The 22,466-nt window shown below is 42.8% G+C and overlaps 1 long non-coding RNA gene across 1 annotated transcript in view; it reads left to right on the top strand.

Annotated features, from left to right (window-relative positions):
• Positions 1 to 1,913: 1,913 nt before the first annotated feature.
• LOC137434679 (uncharacterized) overlaps positions 1,914 to 22,466 on the top strand; it is a 276,381-nt gene continuing 255,828 nt past the window's right edge. Inside the window, exons 1-2 of the long non-coding RNA XR_013624540.1 lie at positions 1,914 to 2,060; positions 2,188 to 2,286. This is a non-coding gene — a long non-coding RNA (uncharacterized LOC137434679). The remainder of the gene's footprint in view (positions 2,061 to 2,187; positions 2,287 to 22,466) is intronic.

Raw genomic sequence — 22,466 nt, 5'->3', positions numbered from 1 at the left:
AAATTAGTTTTAATTAGTTTTAAAACATAGTTTAACGCCAACATAGTTTGCCAACGTGAAATAAATGAATACGCTCTCAAATGTGCCGTCCGAGGCAGAGTCTGTTCGGCACGTTCGGCACACGTGATAGCTCGCTGCTCTCTGATTGGTTGAATCGTTTTTTGGACATAGCTCGGTAACTACTTGTCCGATTAATATGAAACCTTGAAAAGGCACATCCTCGGGTCCCCAGCAATATACCTGGCAAGTTTAAAGTATATCGGACCCGTGGTTGTCGAGAAACAGCGGTCACAGACAAACAAACAAACACACACACACAGACACACAGACACACACACACACACACACACACACACACACACACACACACAGAGATTGCTGGAATTAGAGATAGATACATCGTATGGTGTTAAAATCAGCTCCATACGTCTTTCCAAACTCTAGTAATGAATAATTAATATAATTGGCGGCCATTTTGAAATCCAAGATGGCCACCAAAGTGCAGATTTCCTATGTAACAATTTCCGCCTGCTTATTAGATATCGTATGGTGTTAAAATCCTCTCCGTACGACATTCCTAACTTGCGTTATCGTCAGAATAGATAATGCCAGCGGCGGCCTAAGTCATTTTATGCCTCTTTACATTTATTTGTTGTAAACTCGTGGTGGATGATATGTTTTAGTTTTTGAGTTATTTTTATTAGACAGATAAACGGTGTAGCACAATGCATAATTTGGAAAATCATACCAGTGTTGTTTCACTAAAAAAAGTACAAGTCTAATAATAAAATATTGAAAAATATATGATTTTTTTTCGATAATTGATTTTTATAATAATTAATCTAAAACAAAATGCTTCATATTATTTTTTGTTTAGACGGTACACATCGGACGTATATTTAGTCGTCAACCGCACATCGATAGCTAGTATAGAAGTCCAGATACACGTGCAACAATGTACCCCACCAAATGGGCATTTTCGAGCTGGGTGGTTTCAAAGATGGCGTCCATCCGGGCACTAAGCTACCGTTCTCAGATGTCCATCACACCTTTTCTGACACTTGAGACATTGGTCTAATGGAAAATCATAATGAGAATTACTCCCCCCGCCGGAGCATTACTTTTGGTCTGGCTCAAGGACTATTATGTCTTGGCACCAAGTAAGAAAACCAGAAATGTATACCAAGAGGTTTTGAGAAATTGAAAATTGACAAAACGTCATGGAGGAAATGTACTGTGATATTGCTCTAAAATATACATGTTCTTTTCATCATATATTTGTATTATTCTTATTCAACCCGGGCGAAGCCGGGTACCTCAGCTAGTATATATATATATATACATACATACATACATACACACACACACACACACACACACACACACACACACACACACACACACACACACACACACACACACACACACACACACCCAGCAAAACACCGACTATAGATTTTCAGCAAGTGATGCGCAAACTCGACCCAGAGGGTGGGTACTGGTAGTCTACTACCCAATATATGAGGAAGAACGTTTGTTCGGTTATGCATTCGGACCGTGCAGGATTCAATGCGACCAAACCTTGCATGGCCTCCTCTTTCATTCAGAGGAATATCGAGGGCTATGTTTGGATAAAAAATTGACCCCAGATAAAACTAGATAAATGGCCTTCAGGCCTCTTCAGACATTGTGCTTATACACTGCATGGGTTTTCCCTGGGAGGGACGTTGTAATATTGATTCTGACGATGTAATGTTGAGGTTGTGGTGATTTGTTGTCAACAACAAAAATTTATTTATTACATTATTTCATTGAATTTCCCTTGGAAACGCTGGGTATTTTCGTTGGTAGTACATAAATGGTACATTGTCGAGGTCGGCGTGACGTCACTGTCACGTCATTACGCTTCGGAAAGCAATGGACATCCATTTCGATGGAACAAATACTCTGTGAAGGGGAATGCTCACACGACTGCCCGTAGTGAACGCGTACAGTGTAGCGAATCTCTCGAATCACCGAGTAAATGGAAGTCGTTTATCCACCTCTCATCATTGAATTTTGTGATTTTCTTGGGAATTTGTACCATTTTGGCTTTGTCATGTCATCAATACCGTATATGGAAAACTTGCTAGGTTCTGCATTGGCAAGGTATCGCCTGAAATTGTACTTCATTCTTGTCCATGTCAGCAACCCGCAGGCTGCAGACGCCTGGAGTAACAACCGGCGGCTAGTGGAGTATCGCGACGTGTAGGCCACACTACATGAACTACCTAGTCAGAACGCCAGGTAAGACCCGTAATTACCTCCGCCACTAAAGGTGGATGGAGGTTATGTTTTCACCCCCTGTTTGTCCGTTTTTCTGTCCGTTTGTCCGTTTGTGAACAAAATATCTCAAAAAGTTGTGGACGGATTCAGACGAAATTTGGCAGAGATGTAGCCTATGTCACAAGGACGAAATGATTCGATTTTGGTGAAGATCCGGATTCGGATCCGGCTACTAGAAATTTTGAAGTGATTCTTCACCATTGGGAGACAGGGCCAAAAACAATACATAGCGGGATATCTCAAAAAGTTGTGGATGGATTTGGATGAAACTTGGTGGACCAGGTGGGTGTGTGATAAGGAAGAACAGCTTCAATTTTGGTGAAGATCCGGATCCGGCTAGTATAATTTTGAAAGTGATTCTTCACCATTGAGTGATATGGCCAACCAGGTGGAGGTATGCTTTCTACTGGAGTGCCGTTCCAAGTGGATGTGGAGGAGTGCCGTTCCAAGTGGAGGTGGAGGAGTGCCGTTCCAAGTGGAGGTGGAGGAGTGCCGTTCCAAGTGGATGTGGAGGAGTGCCGTTCCAAGTGGATGTGGAGGAGTGCCGTTCCAAGTGGATGTGGAGGAGTGCCGTTCCAAGTGGATGTGGAGGAGTGCCGTTCCAAGTGGATGTGGAGGAGTGCCGTTCCAAGTGGAGGTGGAGGAGTGCCGTTCCAAGTGGAGGTGGAGGAGTGCCGTTCCAAGTGGATGTGGAGGAGTGCCGTTCCAAGTGGATGTGGAGGAGTGCCGTTCCAAGTGGAGGTGGAGGAGTGCCGTTCCAAGTGCATGTGGAGGAGTGCCGTTCCAAGTGGATGTGGAGGAGTGCCGTTACAAGTGGAGGTGGAGTAGTGCCGTTCCAAGTGCATGTGGAGGAGTGCCGTTCCAAGTGGATGTGGAGGAGTGCCGTTCCAAGTGGATGTGGAGGAGTGCCGTTCCAAGTGCATGTGGAGGAGTGCCGTTCCAAGTGGAGGTGGAGGAGTGCCGTTCCAAGTGGATGTGGAGGAGTGCCGTTCCAAGTGCATGTGGAGGAGTGCCGTTCCAAGTGGATGTGGAGGAGTGCCGTTCCAAGTGGAGGTGGAGGAGTGCCGTTACAAGTGGAGGTGGAGTAGTGCCGTTCCAAGTGGAGGTGGAGGAGTGCCGTTCCAAGTGGAGGTGGAGGAGTGCCGTTCCAAGTGGAGGTGGAGGAGTGCCGTTCCAAGTGGAGGTGGAGGAGTGCCGTTCCAAGTGGAGGTGGAGGAGTGCCGTTCCAAGTGGAGGTGGAGGAGTGCCGTTCCAAGTGGATGTGGAGGAGTGCCGTTCCAAGTGGATGTGGAGGAGTGCCGTTCCAAGTGGATGTGGAGGAGTGCCGTTCCAAGTGCATGTGGAGGAGTGCCGTTCCAAGTGGATGTGGAGGAGTGCCGTTCCAAGTGGAGGTGGAGGAGTGCCGTTACAAGTGGAGGTGGAGGAGTGCCGTTCCAAGTGGAGGTGGAGGAGTGCCGTTCCAAGTGGAGGTGGAGGAGTGCCGTTCCAAGTGGAGGTGGAGGAGTGCCGTTCCAAGTGGAGGTGGAGGAGTGCCGTTCCAAGTGGATGTGGAGGAGTGCCGTTCCAAGTGCATGTGGAGGAGTGCCGTTCCAAGTGGATGTGGAGGAGTGCCGTTCCAAGTGGAGGTGGAGGAGTGCCGTTACAAGTGGAGGTGGAGGAGTGCCGTTCCAAGTGGAGGTGGAGGAGTGCCGTTCCAAGTGGAGGTGGAGGAGTGCCGTTCCAAGTGGAGGTGGAGGAGTGCCGTTCCAAGTGGATGTGGAGGAGTGCCGTTCCAAGTGGAGGTGGAGGAGTGCCGTTCCAAGTGGATGTGGAGGAGTGCCGTTCCAAGTGGAGGTGGAGGAGTGCCGTTCTAGTTATATTTGGATTAGGACAGATATTTATTTAATTAATCTACTTTAATTTTAATATTGAACATTCTATCATGACATAGTCTATTTGATTGCAGAAATAGGGTCAAAGTTCAAGATGAAAATTTCTACACCACTAGATTTCAGGCAGATTTCAGCCCAACTTACCTGTTGCTATTTACAAACCAGCCTAATTATTGATGGTTTTATGCTGCTGAAGTTTATTCCCATCGATAATTATCTGAGGTTGCTGTTGGCACTGCCAAGGAGCACAAATACATAAAGTACACTATGGCCCTATAAGTGAGATTTTTTGGCTCTCCATGCCGGTTGCTGGGCGGAAGATGCGGGCGCTGGCGTTGAAGTGCCCGGATGTCCGACCCCGAGAATACGTGATGAGCACAGAGGGGGAGTGGGGCTTGCTTCTGTTCGGAACGAGGCATGTTAAATAAGGATTTTGGGAAACATAATGGATATGAATGCATTTTTTTTAGAGGGTGGTGGCAGTTTGTTGTGAAAAAGCAGCCGCAATTGGATAATAAAGTTCAAACATAATGGGTGTCGACAAACAATCTTACAAGGCTCAACAACTTGCAATACGCTCTATTTATCAGTAGAGGACAGGAAAGCACCACGAAAGAGGAGCAAATATAAGGATGTTTGCAGAAATTCGGGATCCATTGTTCTGTTTTCATTCTTGGACATGGTGTCCTGTATTGTCCATGGTCGAAGTCCTGTATTCCAAGTCGATTAATATATGTGGAATTGGGGTGGTGAAGAAAACTTGTTCTTAAAGTTCTACTACTTCCTGAACTGCACGAATTATTCCCATAATATTGTGGGGCTGGCTGGTGAACGTTTTTGCTGCAAGTCTTTCACGAACCGGCTGGCCAGGCCTGGCGTTGGACTGAAGGTGGTAGGAATGTGAAACTGGGCGAGATTTTAAATATATATTTTTCATCAGATATTATAATATTATATTAAAATATTATAATGTTTTGAATATGAACAGAATATTTGACTTATGGAGAAGTACCTGCTGTTGGTGGTGTGAATGAAATATTCAGTCCACATCTATGCACCCAAATACGATAGATATTTCATTTACGTCAAGTTTTGTTTGAGTTGCCACTTTTGTTCATGCGAAATAGTCTCACAAGACTTGTACTCACCTCATGCTAATGATGCATAATGAACAATACTTCCACCAGGTGAACAACTGACTTCCTATATACAGCACACTTGAACCTCATAGAAACCCTGATTTTCCAAGCAGCAATTATTGTCCGAAGGCTATTCTCCATGAAACAAGGACTCTTTGTAACAAATTTCCACTTTCAGCAGCAAATGCATTCCTCCACACTTCAATCGCTAATCAACATCAATATGAAATGATGATTGAGCAATTCCGTCATTTACTGACTTCCTTTCAAATTACTCATCTGAGCATCATCTCTTGAGCAATTGCTGCAAGAACAATGTTGTCGGGATTTAAATTGTTGCATCAGTGATTTTGAGGCACAAGGGGGCCCGTGGTCCATTGCACCAAGTTGTCATTGTTTTTCACCACCTTGTAGCATACCTGCCTGCTGGACTCGGGGGCGGGGGGTTGGCTTTTGGATCCTTTGGCTCCTCAGGGGCTTCTGGGTCTTTGGGGACTTTTGGGTCTTTTGTGTTCTCAAGGACTTCTGGGACTTTTGGGTCCTCTGGGTCCTTAGAAAGGATTTGAAGAGGCCTTTGGAGTCCTAAGGATCTTAGGGGTCTTAAAAGGTCTTCAAAGGTCGAAGGGTTTTGGCAGTCTAAAGAGTTAAACGGTACATTTCAATAGTACGTAAAACGTAATTAATTAATAGATGTACGTAATTAATACACAAAGAGTATGACACACACACACACACACACACACACACACACACACACACACACACACACACACACACACACACACACACACACACACACACACCTCATCCATTTATAGTAGAAGAGATCAATATTGTCATTGTCCACATTTTCCATTTGTGCTAAGGGTTCCATTGTCCACATTTGAGCGTATTAGCTGGAGGAATTGTGTGATTGTTCATTGCAGTTATTGTTGCCCCTCACTTATGGAGTTAGGTTGTCCGTGGAAGGTCGACGGGTCAACCCCTGTGTAAGTCATCAACTTTTTGGAATCGCTTTTTTGTCTGTTCTTGTACTTGTCTGACTTCCATTTGTCACAATCTATTGATAGGCAAAGAGCAACGGGTGTTTAGTTAGGAGAATGGAAGTTGTCATTCGTATGCAGCGCACGTGTTTACGTGTTAGCATCAGTTCTTACAGAGGTGTGGCAGTGCTGGTGATGCAGTGCCCCTGCTAAGTAAGAGCAGGAATTTGGTATGTGGCCAGGGTGTCACTGATAGGACGCTTACTGTTCACGAAGGACAACATGCAATCTTTAACGTCGAACTAATAACTCATGCTGACACATGGGACACCCAGTTTAACGTCCCTCCGAGGGACGGCACACACATTGATGTCTTGTCCTACATACAAAACTCCAAGGGACAATTTGTAGCTGGGTCGAGAATTGCACCCAGGCTAGACAGCTCAGTGCAGAGTGCACATACTTTGTTTACGGAGGGAATATAGGTTCTGCTCCCAGCCAAGAATGGAAGTAAATCCACTGTTTATGAGCCAAATATTACCACTTGCGAAAAGGAATGTTTTTGATGTACAAAATTTTACTAAGTGAGACAACCAACTTGACCAGTGTTTGACTTTTAGGTAATTTGCGATGTTGTGGATTGTATTTGATACATCATCGGACATTCTGGGTTGGCAGAAAATTGTCCGTCATCCCATCTGGCGCGGCGACATTTGTGTTTTCCACGGGGTCTAGGGTTCATGGAGAAACTAGAACACAAATCAAACACAAACGTGCAGACCATTACAGTGCATTCAGAAAGTATTCACACCCCTTGACTTGTTTCGCATTTTGGTGTATTACAGCCTGAATTAAGAATTGATTAACGAGATTTTTTTTTTAGTCACCGATCTACACATAATACCCCATAATGTCAAAGTCTAATTCTTTTTTTCAATTTTTTACAAAACAGTAAAAAAAGGAAATACCGATATTATGAATTACCTTCACCACCTAAGGTGGATGTAAGTTATGTTTTCACCCCAGTCCGTCTGTCTGTCTGTCTGTTTGTTACTTGCAAAATCGAAGATTTTTCAATTATATTGGTCGGTTGTGTTTGTGGTTCTGTCTGTCTGTTTGTTTGTTTGTCTGTCTGTTTGTCTGTTTGTCTGTTTGTTTGTCACCGGCCTACAGGTCACAATTTTCAACCGATCTTCACGAAACTTCACCAAATGGTAGAGTTGGTCAAAAGCAAGAAGCCTATTGTTTTTGGGGTCAATAGGTCAAAAGGTCAACATAGGCCAAAGGTCACCAACTTTGCTAAATTTCTAAAATCCTCAGTTTTCATCCGATTGACTTAACATTTGAAGAGGACTTGCATATCTGGTCACTAAATTCAACCACCAAGTATTTTTGAGGTCAACATAGGCCAAAAGGTCAACATAGGCCAAATTTCTAAAATCCTCAATTTTCATCCGATTGACTTGAAATTTGAAGAGGACTTGCATATCTGGTCAGTGAATTCAACCACCAAGTATTCTTGAGGTCAACATAGGCCAAAAGGTCAACATAGGCCAAATTTCTAAAATCCTCAATTTTCATCCAATTGACTTGAAATTTGAAGAGGACTTGCATATCTGGTCACTAAATTCAACCACCAAGTATCTTTGAAGTCAACATTGGCCAAAAGGTCAACATAGGCCAAATTCTAAAATCCTCAATTTTCATCCAATTGACTTGAAATTTGAAGAGGACTTGCACATCTGGTCACTGAATTCAACCACGAAGTATTTTTGAGGTCAACGTCGGCCAAAAGGTCAACATAGGCCAAGTTTCAAAAATCCTCAATTTTCATCCGATTGACTTGAAAATTGAACAGCATTTGCACATTGAATCACTGAATAGGCAAACTAACTATTTTTGAGGTCAAAAGGTCAATGGTCAACTCAAGGTTAACCTTCCAAAATCATAATTTTTCATCTGAAAAATCGTCACTTTTCTTCCCGTTGATCCGAGCTTTGATCAAGATTGTCAATTTTAATCTTGATGAAATGGACAATTTGCTGTATCAATGGAATTTTTTTTCTTGGGGGTGGGGGGCGGATTTTGCAAGTATCGTGATCCGCATGACGTCTTCTTGTTTGTTTGTCTGTCTGTGAACAAGATATCTCAAAAAGTTGTGGACGGATTCAGACGAAATTTGGCAGAGAGGTAGAGTATGTGACGAGGACAAAATTATTAGATTTTTATGAAGATCCGGATTCGGATCCGGCTAGTAGAATTTTCAAAGTGATTCTTTACCATTGGGAGATAGGGTCAAAAAGGATGTATAGCAGGATATCTCAAAAAGTTGTGGACGGGTTTGAACAAAAATTGGTGGAGAGGTTGTGGGTGCGACAAGGAAGAATCGTTTCAAAATTAGTGAAGATCTATACCTAGATAAAATAGTTTAAGTGATTCTTCCCCATTGAGAGATAGGGCCAAGAACAATACATAGCAGGATGCCTGAAAGATTTATAGATGAATTCTGACAACATCAGGTGCATAAATTGGTTAGGTGACAAGAACAAGCTAATTAGATTTTGGTTCAGGTTTGGATCCCGAAACGACCTATCAGTGGGATACAAAACGTAAACTGTTTACTTGGCAGAGGTATGCTCTCCACTGAGTGCCGTTCTAGTTTACATAAGTATTCAAACCCCTGCGTCAATACTTCATAGAAGCACGCTAGGCAGCGATTAAAGCTTCGAGTGTTCTTGGGTATATCTATATTAGCTTTACACATGTAGATTTGTGGAGTTTCTCCCATTCTTCCTTGCAGATTTGCTCAAGCTGTTTGTCATTGTCCTGTTGGAATGTAAATCTTCATGGCAGTCAAGGATTTGCCTGTTATCCTCAAGGATTTTCCTGTATTTGGCTCCATTCATTTTTCCCTCGATCCTTAAAAGTCTCCCAGCTCCTGCCACTGAAAATCTTTCCCATAGCATGATGTTAGTGATGGTTTTAGTTTTCCCACCACCCTGCTTCACGGTAGGGATGGTGTTGGGTGAGTGATGAGTTGTGCTCTGTTTCCGCCAGACGTAGCTCTTTGCATGCAGGCCATAGAGTTCAATTTTCGTCTCGTCAGACAACAAAATCTTTTGCCATGCTTGAGTCTTTCACGTGCCTACATGTGAACTCCAGGTGTGCTATCATGTGCATTTTTCTCAGGATTGGCTTTTGTCTTGCCTCTCTCCAATAAAGCCTAGATTTGTGAAGTGCTGCAGAGACTGTTGTCCTTCTGGCAGGTTCCCCCACCTCAGCCGAGGAACTCTGTAGATCTTTCAGAGGTCATTGGGTTCTTGTTCACCTCCCCGTCTTCGGCCCTTCTTGCCCGGTTGCTCAGCTTGGTCGGACGGCCAGCTTTAGGAAGAGTCTGGGTAGTTCCATATTCTTTCCATTTCCTAAAGATGTGCACTGTGCTCTTGGGAACTTTCAACAAAAAATTGTTTTATACCCTTCCCCAGATCTGTACCTTCTCACAATTCTCTCTTAAAGACAGTTGCTCTAAGGACAGTTCCTTGGATTTCATGATAGAGTTTCTGCTCTGTCAACTGCACTGTCAATGCACTGTCAACGGTGGGACCTTATATAGAAAGGTATGTTTCTTTCTAAATTATGTCCAATCAATTGAATTGGCCACAGGTGGACTCCAATATAGTTGTGGAGACATCTCAAGGATGATCAACAGAAATTGTATGCACCTGAGCTAAATTTTGAACGTCTTAGCAAATGGCTTGAATACTTATTCACTCGAGAAATTTCAGTTTTTCATTTTTAATTAATTTGTAAAAACTATTTAATTTTTTTTTTTTTTTTACAGTTTGACATTATGCAGTATTATGTGTAGATCACTGACAAAAAACTCAATTCAATCAATTTTAAATCCAGGCTCTAACACAACAAAGTATGAAAAAAGTTTCAAGGGGAGTGAATACTTTCTTAAAGGCGCTGTCTATGAGACAACACCAGACAAACACAACCACTGATCTTGGGCGAAGTGACATCATGATTTTATGACTTGCTTTCCTCCACACTCAGCAGGGAAATTGTAGAGGGACTTCTTCCCTCTCCCCTCTTCCCGATGGATTCCAATCCATAAGGGTTGCCCATGATCTATCCTTCAATGCTGAACGTCAATCGGTATAACTCGGCGAGGGTCGGGAATCAAACTACTGACCTCCCAGACTCAGAGCAGATGCCATTACCATTATGCTCCTGTGTCTGAGTGCTGGACAAACGTTGAAGTTGGGTTGGATTGTCATGGTTGGTCAAACACACATTGCCAATGTTGGTTCAATATTGACTTTTAGGCTAAATGAGGTGGTTGGCCTTATGAATACTGATAACATTCAGCTACTGTCAGGTGTCGGTCTCACAAAGACGCACCAACAATTGTATGACAGACCAATGAACAAATCGACGTTGGGCCAAACAAATGGCCAATGTTGGGTCAATGTTGATCTAACGTAGCTGTGCCAGCTGGGTTATGTTTTAAACAATTCATTTTTTGATCGGGTGGGAACGTTTTCATTTTCTAAAATGGTTACAAACCTTTTCAATCATCTTTATGTTAATAAGAATTTCCTCTCCATCTTGCTCTTCCCTCCAGTGCTATTCCTGTAATTTGTTGGCCATTTTTGTTGAACTATTCATTCTTTGAAATGGTGGAAACTTTTTTCATTTTCTGTAATGGTTACAAATCATTTGAATACATATTAATAAAAAATTGCGTTCAATTTGACACTATTCCTTTGAAGTGTCAGCCTCACAATCATCTCATGTCTCTCATGTCCACCTGTGATCTTATCCTATTGCTGGTCATTCCCCATTGTCCATCTGTAAGTTCCTCTGTTTTCAATAACCTTGTCTATTTGCTGTTGCCTTTCATTGGTTACTGAAGGTGGGAGTAATTATGTATGCTTTTTGATATTTATTATGTGGGCTGTTCAAAATATTTTGGGAATGAGAAACTCGCAATGGCTCAACAAGAAAAGGTTTCTATTTTTATTATTCAATTTACTTGCACAAGTATATATGGCAGGAAGGATGGCCAAGAGGTATGCACACTTGCCTCTAAGCTGCCTATGCCTGGATTTGAATCGCAGCCCAGCTATAAACTATCATCCCGATGTTTCACAGGCAATTCACTCCTCTGATACAGATGGCAAAACTATATGGTGCAAACAGCTGGATGAGGTGAGCAAAAAACAACAATGCTCGATCCCCAACACCGCACCCACCTGCCGAAAGTCCGCGAATGCCACTGGTGAAAACATTAATCATTTCCTCATTCTTCTTTAAACTCGATCTCTCTATATTTTCATTCCAAACAATCATTCAAATCACAAATTAATACTGTACCATTAATATAATAAAATACAATGTTACAAACACTCGTGAGGTAAACACATATAACTACCGTTCTAACATGATAACCAATAGAGACGAATCTGCTGACGAGCCAGGGTGGACACGTAACACCTCGTAAGAATGGAAATTCAAAAAAAAAATTGCATTGAGACATTTATGAAATCTCCCACCCATCTTAGGTTGGATAAAAGCGGTGTTGGTCAGATGGAAACTCAAACTCACAATTGTACTGAGATATTATCAAACCAGCGAATGTTTCTACCAAACCCATGATTGTGTTTACTCCAGATAAGGAGCAGTTTTGTATGGGTGAAACTTAAAATCACAATTGTATTGAGGAATTTATGAACTTACCACCCACCTTGGGACACTGCCTGGGACTCCAAAAGGTGCCACAGGTTTGGCAGGGCTGGCACCAAAACTGAGAGAGTAGTTCGGGGACAGACGGACACTCCTGTTTTATAATATTGTGACGGTTTTGTGAACCGGCCCGTGGGGTAAACGACATCTTTGGTACGTGGGTTCCCGAGGTAGTTATCTCATTAATATTTGTATTTAGATAGCCCCATTCATGGTTTAGGTGACATGGAAAATATGCGCTAATGCGGCGAAAGAGAGGTTCCTTTTCCTCCTTCCATTACTCTTCCACAAGCACCTCATTGCATAACCCAAAACCCAAAAGACCATACAGGTTGGTAACCATTGCAAAGGTCCAAACTTTTTTCCCAGAGGGTCCACCCCTCTTGCCCTCTGATCACACCAGACTCCGCCCCACTCAAGCGAGATAAAAAATATATACATAAATACATAATGCATACATGGGCATTACACACACATATACACACACACACACTAAAGTGACGATCTGCATCGGATTGATTCGAGCCTTGAAGCATATCTCGACTCGTCGTGGATGCCTCAAAGCTCAGTCAAGAATATGGGCATAGTCATACCAAGCAGGTATATCAGAAACAGCAATTTACTTCAATTGCCAACAAAACAAGTCTGAATACATGCCTCAGTAATTGCCCTGTGTGATGTAGCTCCACTGGCAGATGGTGTGACTTGTTGCTGTAACTGTTCACATATGTAAGCATGTAAATATTTACCAGCTTACACATTACATCATCTCATCTTCACCAGTCCTTTCCTGTCCGCATCCCCCCATTTTTGATACAAGTATCTCCTTAGCTGATGGAGGCAAATAAGTGTATAAAATGTGTTCAATAATGTTAAGGGGGGCAATGTGTAATGGCTGGAAAAGGAGGCCCGATATGCCCCCCTCCCACGCATGTGTATGCGTAAATACCGACTTTCTTACATTTTGTTTTGTTGCAGCCTGAATTTAAAGTGGATTAAATTGAGATTATTTGCCACGGATCTACACATCATGCCCCCATAATGTCAAAGTGTTTTGTTTTTTTAAAATAGAAATTATTACAAAATAATTAAAACTGAAATACATAAATATCTAATTTACAGTAAGTATTCAACCTCATGTCAATGCTTCGTAGAAGTGCCTTTGGAAGTAATTACAGCTTCGTGTCTTCTTGGGTATGTCTGTATCAGCTTTGCACATCTGGATTTGGAGAGTTTCTCCCATGCTTCTTTGCAGATTTGCTCAAGCTCTGTCGAGTTGGAAGGGAAGTGTTTGTGAACAGCAATCTTCAAGTCTTTCACACAGATTCTCAATGGGATTCAAGCATGGGCTTTGGCTGGGCCATTCAAGGACTTTCACGTTTTTGTTCTGAAGCCATTCCAGTATTGCTTTGGCTGCATGCTTGGGGTCATTGTCCTGTTGGAATGTCTTCACTGCAGTTTAAGGTCTTTTGCACTCTGAAGCAGGTTCTCCACAAGGATTTGCCTGTATTTGGCTCCATTCATTGTTCCCTGTATCCGTTCAAGTCACCCAGTTCCTGCCGCTGAAAAACATCCCCATAGCATAATGCTGCCACCACCATGTTTCACGGTCCTGATGGTGTTAGATGGGTGATGAGCTGTGCTCAGATTCCGCCAGATATACCCCTTTGCATTCAGGCCAAAAGAGTTCTATTTTCGTCTCATCAGACCACATAATCATTTGTCTCGTGCTCTCAATCTTTTATGTGCCTTTTTGCAAACTCCAGGCATGCTGTCATGTGCCTTTTTTTTCTTTCTTTTTTTCTCTGGCACCTTTTGTTTTTCTCTGGCACCTTTATTTTTCTCTTTCTCTTCTCTCATAAAGCCTAGATGTGTGAAGTGCTGCAGAAACTGTTGTCCTTCCAGCGGGTTCTCCCAATTTGGCCAAGGAACGCTGTAGTTCTGTCGGGGTGGTCATTGTGTTATTTGTCACCTCCCTGACCAAGGTACTTCTTGCCCAGTTGCTCAGCTTGGTCGGACGGCCAGCTCTAGGAAGAGTCTGGGTAGTTCCATATGCTTTCCATTTCCTAATGTTGTATTTCACTGTGCTCTTGGGAACTTTAATCACTAGAAATTGTTTTTTACCCTTCCCCATAGCCAGATCTATGCTTCCTTACAATTATATCTCGGAGTTTTATGGACAGTTCCTTGGACTTCATGGTAGAGTTTCTGCTCTGATTAATTATACACTGTCAACTTTGGGACCTTATATAGAAAGATGTGTTTCTTTCTAAAACATGTTCAATCAATTGAATTGGCCACAAGTGGACTCAAATCACGTTGTAGAGACATCTTAAGGATGACCAAAGGAAATTGGATGAACCTGAGCTCAATTTGGAGTGTCTTAGCAAGGGTGTTGAATACTAATTGACTGTAGACATTTCAGCTTTTCATTTTCAATTATTTTGTGAAAGTTTCTAAAAAAAAAAAAAAAAATCACTTTTACGTGATGTGTAGATCAGTAACAAAAAAATCTCAATTTAATCCATTTTAAATTCAGGCTGTAACACAACATAATGTGAAAAAGTCAAGGGGTGTGAATACATTCTGATGGCACTGTATGCTCTATGATGGGGAAAATGGGAATGGTATTTCACAGTGCCGAATGTATTACCATGGTAATTGTTTAAAGTGCAAATGTAAATTTTTATGGTATGTGAATGGTACTTTTATGTTCTATAACAGAGGAAAGGCATAGGAAAGGCCTGTTTGTACTTGCTGTGACATGATTTGTATTATTTCAAGTGGCCTGGGCATTACGCACAGTCTGCCTAAAAGTCTTTTTCTTATTTTTCTTCTTCTTCTTCTTCTTCTTCTTCTTCTTCTTCTTATTATTATTATTATTATTATTATTATTATTATTATTACCTTCGCCATCAAAGGTGGATGGACACCAACAACAGAATCTTGTTTTGGATGGGGGATGATCTGTGATGATGGTGAACAGCTATCTTGAAGACCTTGAGGGAAAAAGGACATTGAAGAAAAATTGGAAGTTGAAAAAGGAGTAAAAACTAGAACAATGTGACTGTCGCCAATATGCCTCCGCATAGTCCCACAATGGGTAGATGCCATCACTCTGCATATGTATGGGTAGGGAATCACGTTTGTGAAATTTTGTGTTGATCGGATAAGGTTCGTTTTTATATCCAAGATGGCTGCCAAACCACGTGACCTATGGCATCATCATTTTAAACTATATGCAACAGTGCTGTCAGATGATATTTGTAAAATTTTGCATCGATAGGGTGAGCGGCTTCAGAGATATAATAATTTAATAGTTTCCTTCAGTACAATATGACTGCCAAACCATGTGATATATGATGTCATAAATGTAATATTTCAATACAAATGGGTCATAGATCATGTGCATGCAATTTAAGATTTTTAGGATAAGGAATTCGATTAATACATTTTTGGCTGGTATACCACTTCACCTATGATGTAATCATTATCATGCTTTTGTTCCCCATTGGGAGTACTTGACAACGTGCCAAGTTTCAAATTTTTCCATTCAGCTGTTTCCGAGAAATAATTTTTTAATTATTTGCTTTTCATCCAAGATGGCTGCCATACCACCTGACCTATGATGTCACTATGATCATAAAAACATTCTGCATGGGTGTCACTCCTATCCTGAAAGTTTAGTATCAATCAAACATATGGTTGCTGAGAAAAACGGGGTTTAGCCCATAGGACGGACGGACGGACGGACGGATGGACGGAGGGACGGAGGACAACCCGAAAACATAATGCCTCCGGCGACTTTGTCGGCGGAGGCATAAAAATGAGTGGAGGTGAGCAGTGATCCTGGATTTAGGCAGATTCACCAGAAGAGGGTTGCTAGCAGACCATGTGGGGCCCTACATAATCCTGTAGGGGGGGTGGGGGGGGGGGGGAGGAGGCAGAGCACCAAGAGAGCAGAGGGTGCATGACACCAGAAAGGAGGAGGAGTTGGAGGAAGAAGACAGAGACCACCAGCTCAGTCACAAAAAGTGATAGACTAAGATTCATCGCAGAACATTCCAATGATCTTGAAGGAGTTGGTTTCCATGGCATCTAGCTGAGAAAGGTTTGAGGCAGGTGTGCCAGCCCAGAAGAAGGCAGGTGTCCCTTCCCCCACCCCTCCCCTCTTCCTCTCCCCTCTCCCACCCCTCTCCTACCTCCACCCCTCTCCTTCTACTCCTCCCTCCTCCCTCCTCTCCCTCCTTCCTTCCCCCCTTACAACCGCCCCTCTGCTTCCCCGAGCAAAGCAGGGTATTTGAGCAGTTTTATATAAAAACGAATTTCTCGAAGTCATTTGGGATCTTCTCAATCGTTGCTGATTGGTTACAATTGCGTGAGTAGCAATGACATTGAAGGAACTGCGCTCCAACGCGAGTCGAAAGAATTGACGCGACCAAAGACGGAATTCGTCCGAGTTGCTTTATTGAAACAAAACAGCTCAGGTATTCTGACCAAAAGCCCGTTTATCGGGCAGCAATATATATACACATTTATGTCGGGAAGTTTGCCCGGCAAAAGCTATACTGGGCATGCCCGGGTGTCAAGGGCGAGCCTTGGAAAGGCGAGTCTGGACCTGCCCGGGCGTGTTTGGCTGCGGCCTGGCAAGTCGAGGCTGGGCGTGCCCGGGCGCTCTGGGCGAGCCCTGGAAAGGCGATAGCGGGCATGCCCGGACGCTCTGGGCGAGCCCTGAAAAGGCGATAGCGGGCATGCCCGGACGCTCTGGGCGAGCCCTGGAAAGGCGAGAGCGGGCATGCCCGGACGCTCTGGGCGAGCCCTGGAAAGACGAGACCGGGCGTGCCCGGGAGGTTCGGGCGTGCCCGGGAACAGTGAGTCCGGGCATGCCCGGGAGAGGCGCGTCTGGCCGTGTTCTGGCCGGTGCAAGGCGATTGTGTGCATCCAGCGGTAACCGCTACAACATAGTCACAGATGGGCGTGTCCTGTTTGGAGAGGTGTTTGTCATGAACTTCCTTGGAGAGTTATCCCATAATTAGAATGGAGAGAAATAGATGAAATGATAGTTAATTCAAAAGTCATGGCTAGTCCCTTGGACCGAGGAAGAAGTATTTTAGTTATATCTACAAGCCAAGGAAATTTTAAAAGTAAATCAGTTCAAATTAAACTTACAAACTTGATTGAAAATTTTCAATAGATAAAACACAAATGAAAAAAATATTGCCTGAATGCTCCAGTTTTTTATTTCTACATGATATTAAATAATGTATTTGTTAGTGATGTAGTAGTAGTAGTAGTAGTAGTAGTAGTAGTAGTAGTAGTAGTAGTAGTAGTAGTAGTAGTAGTAGTAGTAGTAGTAGTAGTAGTAGCTTTGAGCAAATGTTGTGATAGTTTAAAAGGAGCTGGCAGAAGTAAGGAATGGTCAGGTTAAGCAATTATTGCTTGTGCTTGCAGGCCCATACAAAATAGCTGAGAACAAAATCATCCCAAGGTACCTGGTGCAGGACCTGTTCAGGTAGCAGAAACGAATTTTGACCAAAATGAAATGTTTCGAATGGGCTCCGGGAAGCAGCAAGGCATGATAACGTTCCGCTCAGCCACAAAACCGCAGGACGTGGAGGCTCGGACCATGTTTAATTAACAACTATGTTATGCCTGTCAGGTAATTAAATGAAGCATAATGAAGGCGCAGTAATGAGCACAGGAGTGCTTAATTACTGGGCTAAATGAAGTAACAAGGTGCGACGCTGCGTGTATTTTCCAGGCAGAACGTATTGCTCGTGTTTGTGCCTGGCGCCCACTTGAGGAAAGGCCTACGGATATTTCTACCCCGAATCAACTCACTTTGGCTTGTTGAACAAATATAAATGGCAGTGGGAATGGAAATGGGGGGTGAGGGGAGAGAGGGGAAGGGGTGGTGAAGGGGACTAATTAAGGGGAGTTTAAGTTTGTTGTAAAATTTATCATGAATTTTCAGTTCTCCCACTAAGGTTTTGCTGGATAGATTGGATCTTTTGTGGAACTCGTTGCTTTACAGTTTGGGTCTCTGTTTGGTGGCTACAGCGTCACATTAACAAACAAGAAAGCATGTGAAAAAGCAAAGCCCGTCGGCGTCTGTTTGTAGTCGGTCGTCTTCTTCTTCTTCTGTATGCTCAAAATAACGAAAACAGTTAAAAAAAAAAATACTTTTGATGATTTTATGCAGCCTTGACCTTTGAGCTTTAGATCTAAAAAAAACAAACGATCTGCTTCTAGCTTTTGATTGATGAACCAATTCTCTGTGACCCAATATGTAAATTCTAAAAAATTCAGGTCAATTGGACAAAAATTGAGGATTTTATGCAACCTTGATCTTTGACTTTTGACCAAATTATTAATTGGTCTTCTCCATATTCACATAATAAAGCTTTGTTGAAAATTTGATGACAAAACACAAATGGTAAATTGAAATTTCTGGTCAATTGGATGAAAATTGATGATTTTAGGTGACGCTGACCTTTGACCTTTGACATTTTGACCTTTTGATAAAATTATTAATTTTCCTTTTCCACATTCTCATAATAAAGGTTTGGTAAACATTTGATGACAATAGCTCAAATGGTAAAAAAAGTTACGGCCCGGACACACACACACACACACACACACACACACACACACACACACACACACACACACACACACACACACACACACACACACACCACACACACTACCCGTCCCCTCCTGTGCAGGGGACGGGCTAACTGGATAACTGCGATCACAAAGCGATTTCCAAGGGTAAACATCCCCAGGGTTATCCTTGTCATCGCCCGTAACTTACCTTTGGCTTGCGATCCAATGAAGGCCATATTTTTTCCTGATCGCCACATGACCTTGATTTTCAACATTTAGGGATAGATCATATCCATAAAACTCAACATAATGAAAATCGATGATGATTATTCAACTTATGATCAGAAAGGTGTTTTTGTTCATTAGTAACCACAATCCAAAACTAGATGGTATTCATAGAATTCTTACCCTGCACAGTCAACTTATTGCGAACCAACTCTTCTGTTTTTGAACATTTTTTTTTCTTTGATCCAATATGGCTGCCAGACCACGTGAGCGATGACATCATAAAATTTATATTCTCTAATATAATTGTTGCATAGATCACGCTCGACACATTTCATACTGATCAGACGAAGCATTGTCCCTGTCGAATTATGACGTCATAATTATGGCACCAATGACGTCATCGTTAACAACACCTATTCCCCATATGGAGTTCTTTACAATGAGCCATGTTTCAATTTTTTCCATGCAGCGGTTTTGGAGATCTAGAGGTGCAACATTTTTGGGTTTTTCCAAGATGGTGCCTGTACCACATGACCATGATTCTCATTAAAATATTCGAAAGGAGGGGGCGCTCCTATTGTGAAAATTTTGTGTCAACAGAAAACATAGGATTAGCATATTTAATTAAGTCTCTAGGTTGATTAGAAGCCGAGATCGCACAAAATATGTATTTTATGGCGGCCATTTTCAAAATCCAAAATGGCGGCCATGCAGGTGTCTGTGCAAATGCCAACATTGATTTTCAGATTCTCCATGCTCTGCAGATTCCAAAAATGTACAGATTTGCTAATCCCAAAATTTTGAATGAAAAAACATAGTGAACCTGACTAATGGAGTGGTTTCAGAGATATAGAGGTGCGAAGTTTTTCCAAGATGACGCCTGTACCACGTGACCTATGACGTCATGATCATTAAAATATTTTACAGGAGGAGGCCCTCCTATGGTGAAAATTTCATGTCAATCGAACCAACAGTTGCCGAGAAAATGAATTTTTAAAATGCAGACACGTGCGGCACACGCACACAGCACACGCACATATGTAACTGAATGCTTAACCCCGCTTTTCGCTTCGCCAGCGCAGGGTAACTACAATGGCACTCAGTAGAGCGCATACTCAGTAGAGCCGATCATGAGTTTGCATTCTGCAATCCACTGATATGGCGGATTTGCATGGCGACCTCAACCAACATCGAATGAATTCGTCCTTGTTTATACACCCAACCTTTCCACCAAGTTTCATCCACATCCGTCAATAACCTTTTGAGATATTGTGATACATCTATATCTTATTATAATAGAGCAAACGTGTATATGGTTATGTATGTCGCTATGTATGTTTATATGCGACGAAAACGTCTTCTTCTTCTTCAAATAAAATTACCACCCTTTTAATTGCGTTAAGACTGCTGAAATCCCTCAGACCTTTGACGACCCTTTAATTCCCCCAAGACCCTTCAGACCACCAAGACCCTGGAAGACCCAAAATACCCTGAAGACCCCCAAAGACCCAAAACACCCCAAAGACCCAAAATACCCTTCAAGGCCCTGAGGCTCAAAAAGACCCTGAATACCCAAAGACCCAAAACACCCCGAATACTCAAAACACCTCGAAGACCCAAAGCACCCCGATGACCCAAAGCACCCCGATGACCCAAAGCACCTCGAAGAACCAGAACACCCCAAAGACCCAAAACACCCCGAAGAACCAAAACACCCTGAAGACCAAAAACACCCCGAAGACCCAAAACACCCCGAAGAACCAAAACGCCCCGAAGACCCAAAACACCCCGGAGACCCAAAACACCCCGGAGACCCAAAACACCCCGAAGACCCAAAACACCCCGAAGACCCAAAACACCCCGAAGACCCAAAACACCCAGAAGACCCAAAAGACTCAAAACACCCAGAAGACCCAAAACACCCAGAAGACCCAAAACACCCAGAAGACCCAAAACACCCAGAAGACCCAAAACACCCAGAAGACCCAAAACACCCAGAAGACCCAAAACACCCAGAAGACCCAAAACACCCAGAAGACCCAAAACACCCAGAAGACCCAAAACACCCCGAAGACCCAAAACACCCCGAAGACCCAAAACACCCCGAAGACCCAAAACACCCCGAAGACCCAAAACACCCCGAAGACCCAAAATACCCTTAAGGGCCCAGAGCATCCAAAAGAACCTGAAGACCCAAATGGCCCTGAAGACCCAAAGCACCATGAAGACCCAAAAGACACCGAAATGGTCAAAGATGCCTACCCCTCTGAAACGACGTGCGGTGAGGAGCGCGAAGCGTGCCAAGTCACGCTAGTCTATGTTATAAAAGGAGCCGTGTCTGTCTGTCTGTCTGTTTGTCCTGTTATAACTTGAGAATGGATTAACGGATTTTTTTTTTATGGGTACATGGACACATGTCAAAACTGCAAATGCCAACATGTGAGGTTGGTTATCCCTGCACGGAGAGCAGGATCTCCAAGGAATCCTTTTATTTCTTCCCCCATAGATTAGCCATCGCAGCAAAGATTGGTATTTCCGTCAGCGAAGTGACTGGTCTTATCTTCTAGTATATCTTATATCTATCTTCTATCTTCTATCTTCCTTTTCTATCTACAGTCACGTGAAAAAGTAAGTACACCCCATGTAAAGTTTTGACTTTTTCAACATATTTCAACATACAGCTATTTGATCTTCATTTCAACAATATTGATAGATAAAGGTGATATAACATAACAAATATCATGAAACATTTACATTTTGTAGTCCATTGTATAATTTAAATAAACATAAATGCAAATTTCGCATGTGGAAAATGTAAGTACACCTTGTGCTGGGCTCTAATAGGTGGTATTGCCCCCTTTGGCAGAAGCAACCTCAAGTAGGCGTTTCTTATAACTGTCTACCAGTCTCTGACATCGACTGGGAGAAATTTTTGCCCACTCCTCCATGCAGAATTCTTTCAGCTGTGCGATGTTTGAGGGGTTTCTTGCATGCACAGCTCGTTTAAAATCCCACCACAACATCTCGATGGGATTTCGATCCGGGCTTTGACTTGGCCATTCCAGAACCCTCCATTTCTTTCTTTTCAGCCATTCCTTGGTGGATTTACTGGCATGTTTAGGGTCATTGTCATGTTGCAAGGTCCACCTTCGATTGAGCTTCAACTTTCCGACAGATGGCCTCACATTATCCTCAAGCACTTTCTGGTACAATGAAGAATTCATAGTGGATTATATGATGGTGAGCTGTCCAGGCCCTGATATAGCAAAGCTGCCCCAAACCATAATATTTCCACAACCATGCTTTACAGTTGGTATCAGGTTCTTGTGGTCAAATGCTGTCTTTGGTTTTCGCCAAACATGTCTTCTGGTACTGTGGCCAAATAGCTCCACCTTTGACTCATCTGTCCAGAGCACATTGTTTCAGAAGTGCTGGTCTTTGCCTAGGTGTTCATTGGCAAACTTTAGTCTTGCCCTGATGTTCTTTCTGAACAGCAAAGGTTTCCTCCTGGCACACCTCCCATGTAGATCAAATTTGTGCAGCCTCTTTCTAATGGTAGA

Source organism: Myxine glutinosa, chromosome 9, assembly GCF_964187855.1.
Source record: "Myxine glutinosa chromosome 9, kmMyxGlut1.1, whole genome shotgun sequence".
In the NCBI taxonomy this organism is placed as follows: Eukaryota; Metazoa; Chordata; class Myxini; order Myxiniformes; family Myxinidae; genus Myxine; species Myxine glutinosa.
Note: the sequence above shows the minus strand (reverse complement) of the source record. Positions and strands in the feature narration are given on the sequence as shown.